Source organism: Octopus bimaculoides, chromosome 5 (genome assembly GCF_001194135.2).
Source record: "Octopus bimaculoides isolate UCB-OBI-ISO-001 chromosome 5, ASM119413v2, whole genome shotgun sequence".
Classification (NCBI taxonomy): Eukaryota; Metazoa; Mollusca; class Cephalopoda; order Octopoda; family Octopodidae; genus Octopus; species Octopus bimaculoides.
In genome coordinates, this window is record NC_068985.1 from 74,013,980 (window position 1) to 74,021,992 (window position 8,013).

An 8,013-nucleotide genomic window follows, 5' to 3' on the forward strand; every position below is an offset into this window, starting at 1 on the left:
TACATGCACGTACGCAGGGGACGTTAGCTTCCTGCCCATCCGGTCAGTCTCGGCCGTAATTGGTATAATTTATGGGTGGGAGATAACCTCATGGGTAGTGTGTCGTCACGCTTGAGTCAAGACTGAAGTGGTACGCCGGCAGTCTGACCCGCTAGACAACTATATCCCCGAGAGTGAATCACACACCACCTACGCCCACACACACACACACACACACACACACACACACACACACACACATATATATATATATGTGTATATATATATATATATATTCTGCGTGTGTGTAGGCGCAGGAGTGACTGTGTGGTAGGTAGCTTGCTTACCACTCCGTGGCACCTTGCGCAAGTGTCTTCTACTATAGCCTCGGGCCGACCAAAGCCTTGTGAGTGGATTTCGTAGACGGAAACTAAAAGAATCCCGTCGTATATATGTATGTATGTGTGTATGTGTGTGCATATGTCTTTGTGTCTGTTTGTCCCCCCAACATCGCTTGACAACCGATGGTGATGTGTTTATGTCCCCGTAACGTAGCGGTTCGGCAAAAGAGACCGATAAAATTAGTACTAGGCATCCAGAGAATAAGTCCTGGGGTCGATTTGTTCGACTAAAGGCGGTGCTCGAGCATCGCCGCAGTCAAATGACTGAAACAAGTAAAAGAGTAAAAGAGGATATATATATAAATACATACACACACACAGACACACACATATACACTTGCATACATACTCTCACACATGCATGTACACATACAAACTTCCATACATACACTCACATATACATTTACAAATATAAGTACATGTATCTACACATACATATACATACACTTGGGCTCCCTACTTACATACATATAATTTTAAAAACTTCAGACTCAATAACCATAAACAATGAATACCTTAGGGTAAATTCTTTAAACGTTACTTTCGATTTAGATACTGGACTGAACAAACCATTTTATAAAACCAATGAGCGCCTAAAATACATAAACATTGGATCAGATCATCCAACATCTGTTGTTTGGAGACTAGTTGAGCATATTTCGGCCAAAATACCTAGATTATTCGCCACTGAAGATAGTTTCAATAAACTCGCTTCCTATTATAACGCCGCTTTGGCCTCGACGGGCAACCGTGCAACAATCCAATACGCGGATTGTAGTAGTAGTAATAATAACGATAGTATTAACCCAAGTAGCTCAGCGAGTAACAGTTAGAGTAATTATATTCTTAACACACACTACTCCGGGAATAGCCCCACCAAGCACGACACAAACCACACGCACAACGTTTAAAACCTGCATAGAGATACCCTAAACCACAAAATAAGGCAAATCACAAATGATTACATGAGAAGCTACAACGAGATAGAGTAAAATAGCAACGGACAACACACCGTCACAATTAAACACAGGACACCACAAAATCCCAACTCCACTCCCACACCCCCGAACATATAGACCTAATAGAAGATAGAAGAAGCATGAGATCCTCTGGTACAACGCGATCTGGGGCTCGAAATCTCATCTAGGATCGGGAAACACTTCTTCGCTGCCCTCGATCGTTGCTTCCCTAAAACCAGCACGCACAGCCAGCTGTTCAACCGGCGCACTATGAAAATGTACGCGAATTCATCGAATATTCATAGAATTAACAAACGAAAATTTAGGCAGCGTGCAGGGTGCATCGAAAATAGGCTCTCAAAAATCGATGGAGACATATATAACAACCGCAGTAACTCTGCAAATACCTACACCATAACGCATCAAAGTAAAAATGACTCGAACTTCAACACTAAGCAAGAAGGAAAACAACTACAACGATTTTACTAACCAGCCAGCATCTGATAGCCACAACAACTCAAAGAACAACACAAACACACCCAGAAATAATAAAATTAATTATACGGTTATCACGAGCTCAAATGTAAATAGAACGCTCTGTACCAGCTGTAGACATGCAAAAAAAACTAGAAAAAAAACTGACAATCTATGCTCATGCATGGACCGCTTGAAATGTCCACTAAATAACCAATGGAAGACCCGAAATGTCATGGTCAAGTGCACGGTAATTACTAGAAGAGGCCACTAGGCACATATCGGTATATCGGATAATATCTTCAAAACTCGATATAGAAAATACATCTCAAGCTTTCGAAAAATCCTTAAACTGCACGCGACACCACTGGCCGATTTCGTCTGTGGACTCAAGGAAGAGATTATAAATTACGACCTGCCCTGGTCAATAATTAGACACCCTTGTCCCTACAATACCCTATCACGGAAATACCAGCTATGTTCCGAGGGATCGCTGTCAATATTCGTCACAAAAGAGGTAGACACGTTAGTACGCCGAGCGAAATGCTTAGCGATATTTCGTCCTTTACGTTCTGAGTTCAAATTTTCCCGTGGTCCATTTTGCCTTTCAACCTTTCGAGGTTGATAAATAACGTACCAGTTGCGTATTGGGGTCGATCTAATCGACTGGCCACCTCCCCCAAAATTTCGGGGCTTGTGCATAGGGTAGAAAAGAATATTGTTGACAAAAGAGCGAATTATTAATAGATCTGACGAACGACTGCCCCGGTGGAAAGATACAGCGAAACAGCTGTTCACAATACACAGCGGGAACAACACCAAAACCGATACAACCCATAAATCCGACAACTGGGGTTAATACCCAACGCCGAGTGAAAACCTCATGAACTGCAGCCAGCGAGCCTATACCATGGAAGGACTAGATGAGAACATATTTTTGGGCATGTTCATTAAGACACTTGCACAACGCAACAGTGCAATGGTAAGTGACTAGAATATAGACTTCTCAAAAACTGATTTACAAAAGAGACTGATTTACAAAAGAGAAGAAAATTTGTGACTCAGACACATGCAAACTTAAAGATACTTAAGCATAGCCTCTAAACTAACATTACAGATGAACTACCTAAAGAGGAATAATATTCCCTCTATGCCTTTTCACCTTGTGTGTAGATACTGACGTTCGCGTATGTTCAGATACGTAACCTTATATTGCAGCTACATAATAATCCCTTTTCTACAATAGACTCAAGGCATGAAATTTTGAGGAGGGGACTAGTCGGTTACATTGACCCTAGTGTTTCTGTGGTAGTTAATCTGCTGAGCCCGAAAGAATAAAAGGCAAAGAAGTCGACCACGACAGAATTGAATACAGAACGTAAAGGCGAGCAGAATACGGATAAGCATTTCGGCCGGCGTGCAGACGACAGACTTATTGCAGCTATATAATGATAATTATGATAGTTATTAACAAGTAGTTACTGCTTGAAATACTTAGGAGACTGTAGTAATCCATAGCTCTGATCGAGATGCCAGGTGTATGTGTGCATGTGTGCGAGTGTAGATATATTTATACGTGTGTACCTGCGAGTGTGGATAGGGCGGGCTATGTATGGGTATGTATGTACGCGCATGTATGCGCATGTATCTGGATCGCACATGCAAGTGTCTATGTACATCTATGGGTACGTGTAGGTATTGGTCTATATATATATATATATATATATATATACATGTAGATTCATGTGTGTGTGTGTGTGTATGTGTATATATACATGCATGTATAAGCATGGCTATATGAGTACACCTGTGTGTGTTTGTGTGTGTGTGTGTGTGTGCATGTGCGCGCGTGCGAATATTTATATATAAAAAAAGATTGAACGTTTCTCTTCAAATATATTGGAAGACGTTTTATACTGATGAACATTGGAGCTAGAGAAATAAGATTTTTTTTCATAATACTTGTATTGAAAAAATCATGGTATGTATGTTTCAGTAGAGAATATTTCTTGAGCATAAAGGAGGATAATTTCACTTCGAAGATCATGTTAGTTTCTTTGGATACTAGTTTTGCTTTCTTGTCTTTTTATTTTGTATTCAAGTTGCTACTTTTTAATGTATGTTTATAGTAGATAGCGTGGTTTTTATACCTCTGCTCGTTACACAAATGCCAATTAATTGTAAGATATATATTATAAAGGACGACTTTTAACTCCCGCTCTGCACCGTTAAATTCAGCCAACATTTCCCATTTTTCCCTCTCTCGTCCCTCCATTCCCAGCGCGCCTTACAACTGTCCTGGCTCATATCTTACTGAGCCTCTGTACTCTGCGCGACGGACATCTCAGTAGAGTCTTCATTATAATTACTTCTACAGTTTCTTTAATTATTTTCGTGACTGACCTTCATTTATTCTGCACTACGCAACTGCTTGCGTCTATGTTTCAATCAATAATAACAGATTTTATCTCTCAATATTAAATGCCATTAAAGGCAGCAAGCTGGCAAAATCGTTAGCACGCCGGGCGAAATACTTAGCGGTATCTCGTCTGCCGTTACGTTTTGAGTTTAAATTCCACCGAGGTCGAAATTGCTTTCAACCTTTCGGGGTCGACTAAATAAGTACCAGATACACACTGGGGTCGATATAATCGGCTTAATCCCTTTGCCTGTCCATGATTGTCTCCTCTATATTTAGCCACCTGTGGGCAATAAAGAAATAAATATTAATTGTCATTTCGCTAATCAACATTTTATCTAAACTCGTTACCTAATTTTATTGCGTAGTTCGTACTTTTTCCATTTATGCTCTTAACTGAAGTATTTTCATCACGAACATTACCTCCACAACTCAACTCTTCCTCACTCACATTTTCTCTCTATGTTTTTCACTTTACACCAACACTATTCTATAGCACGCTATTTGCTATAAAATTCTAATGAGGATAACATGATTTCGTAATCCAACATCTCTCAAATGCCATGTTAATTTGCACGCTTATAATATTCTTGGTTATCAACACATACTATAAATGTTCCTCATCTGTTATTTTTTATCCGAAACATGTGTAACATACCACTAGGTTACATGATTTCCATACACAAGATAACTACTGCAGTTTATTTGCCCTATTTACTCCCATAACAACTTGGCAAACATCGTTCTTAGAGCTTAAGGATTTTGGATTTTAAATTTTGGGTATGTTGGAGTAGAAGTTGCTGATTATAACACACGTACACACGTGCACACACACGTGCACACACACGTGCACGCACACGAACCCACACACGCACTCGCCCATACACGCACGCGCCCATACACGCACACCCACATAGATATTTACAACGAACTTCGTTCAGATTCCGTCGACGAAATCCATTCACAAGGCTTTGGGCGGCCCGTGGTTATAACAGAAGACGTGTCCAAGGTTCCATGCAGTGGGACTGAACCAAGAACCATGTGGTTGAGACGCAACCGTCTCACCACGCACACACGCTTGAGCTTATATATATATATATGTGTGCGTGTATATATCTAGCTATTTATCACTTTGTCTGTTTGTATATCAATCTTAGTATGCATCGACCAAATTATCGCATACTCATATACATCACTGGTCATAATATGATTCGCATTGTTTTAGCTTCCAGTGTCACGCAATAGTTATCTCGATACATGGATGTACATATATGTGTGTGTGTATATGTGTGTGTGTGTGGGTGTGTGTGTGTTAAAGTCTGTCATACCGGCCATGACGAAGTGAAATAGCCCTGAAACTCGAGTCGCCTTTATATATTTATATTTATATATTTATATATTTGATCCTTTATATTGAACACTCAATATTTCATCTACATTCAATACTTTCTTTCATGGTGCCATTTATTTTATTTTATTTTATTTTATATTGTATATTGTATATCATATTATATATTGTATATTCCATATTCTATACCCCACATTAGTTCTGCAGGAATATAAATAAAACATAAAAAACAGACAGTGTTGGAACTCTTTTAAACAAAATAATATATTCCTCTATACACAATCATACAAAAACCCCCCACCTTTTTTGTATTTATTTTTACTCGCATATATATATATATATATATACACACACATATATATATATATATATATATATATATATATATATATATATATATATATATATATATATATATATATATATATACATCTGTATATATAGTTGGATATATCTATATATAAGGACCTTTGTAATATGTATGCGCTCACATACATACACACACGGAGTCACAAAGAAGTATAGTGCATTAAGTTATTCAGTCATACGCATAAATTCGTCAATCGTTATGTACTTGGATATACGCACATATATGAACATACTTAGAAGCATGTAGTGTAGATGTAATTCTGAAGAAGAAATTTAGGAACTTCTCTAGGACATTTTAAATCTCTCATTTGAGTGAAATATATACTATATATTGGAAATCTCAACAGTAAAGTTAAATTATGCCCAAACTGTTAATTGAACATTGCCTATAACACAAATGTAATTTATTAATACTTTGTATCAATATCCTGTTTTACTCTTTTACTTGTTTCAGTTATTTGAATTTGGAGAAGCTGGAGCACCGACTTTAATTTGAAGAAATCTACTTGTGAACTCATTCTTTGTAAGATTGGTGCTTATTCTATCGTTCTCTTATGTCGAACCGCTAGGTTACGGCGACGTAAACACACCAACATCTTTCGTCAAGCGATAATGGTGGTGGTGGTGGTGGTGGTGGTGGTGGTGGTGGCGGGGTGAAACACAGGCACAAACACACACATAAATATATACATTCTCCGTCTACTAAATCCACTCACAAGGCCCGAAGTTATAGTAGAAGACACTTGCCGAAGATGCCACGCAGCAGAACTGAACTCGGAACCATGTGGTTTGGAAGCAAGCCTCTTACCACACTACCACACTTGCGCTTATTTATGTATTCTTTTACTTTTTCAGTCATTTGTCTGTGGCCATGTAAATTAAATTATTTTTTTTTACCTATGACTATATAGAGAATGTACTGGGACGTTTATTTTCTACTATTGTATAGAACTCAAGCATGTGAATTGGGTTTTATCAAAATGTTTGATACTGATGTTTCTAGATCTTCAATATAATGGTATGGCATAAGAGCAGCTGTACTTGATTATGAGGTGAGATCGTGACATGATTTACGAGCGAAATTGACTGTGCAAAAGTTGCGCTGACGTCACTTGTTTTCACTATCGTTTGCTGTTAAACAGGACAGGGGATAAGATATATAATCAGTAACATTGTCTAAAACTGGTTGCGACTAATTTGTAAACATCTCACGCATTTTCTCAGACAGACTTCCTTCTCCTACTAGTCAAAATGTTGATGTTGTCTTTCTCATACTAGTCAAAACATTCTCTCTATTCGAAGTTCGCTTAATATAATCTTTTCTACTACAAGCACAGGGAGTGAAATTTTGAGTATGGGTGCAAATCGATTCCATCGATCCCACTGCTCGACTGGTACTTATTTTATCAAACTAGAAAGCATGAAAAGCAAAGTCAACCTCGGCAGTATTTCAGCTCAGAACGTAAAGGAGGAAACGCACCTAACTATTTGATTCACCGCTATAGATTTACTTTACAATAAGTCAGCTAAAATACACCAGACATTTTTGACTGCTTCAATTTTTAGCGGAAAAATTATACAGCGACAATATATACCAATGTTTATCATACATAATGCCAACACAAATCCTCGGTAATACGAATATCCTGAAAATTGAAGATAATAACAAATTACTATTCACAAATATTACGTTACTCACCTAATTGTTTCCTTTGGCAAAATAGCTGAAGATATTTCGTTATATTGCTTCACTTATAAGTCGTACTCTACAAGTCCTAGTAAAAATATATAGAATGAAAACAAATTGGAGTATTAGATAGCATTGAATTTATAGGTTTAAACTTATTTCATTCAAACAGATATAATTGTAGTTCTTAAATTATTATTATTATTATTATTATTATTATTATTATTATTATTATTATTATTATTATTATTATTATTATTAATATAGAAAGGATTGAGGTAACTCCTCCTGAAGATATAGAGTCAAAATTAAAAGAAGAGTGCCATTTGTTATCTGGTGAACGATATTTCGACATCTCGTGTGTCTTCAACTGGTTC

At 37.5% G+C, this 8,013-nt stretch overlaps 1 protein-coding gene across 5 annotated transcripts in view; it reads right to left on the reverse strand.

The window, feature by feature from the left end:
- Window positions 1-8,013, reverse strand: part of LOC106869260 (sex peptide receptor) — a 741,054-nt gene that overhangs the window by 645,206 nt on the left and 87,835 nt on the right. For all 5 annotated transcript variants that reach the window (XR_008264113.1, XM_052967783.1, XM_052967780.1 and 2 more), the window contains exon 2: window positions 7,649-7,724. The gene's annotated coding sequence lies outside the window, so the exon portion shown is untranslated. The remainder of the gene's footprint in view (window positions 1-7,648; window positions 7,725-8,013) is intronic.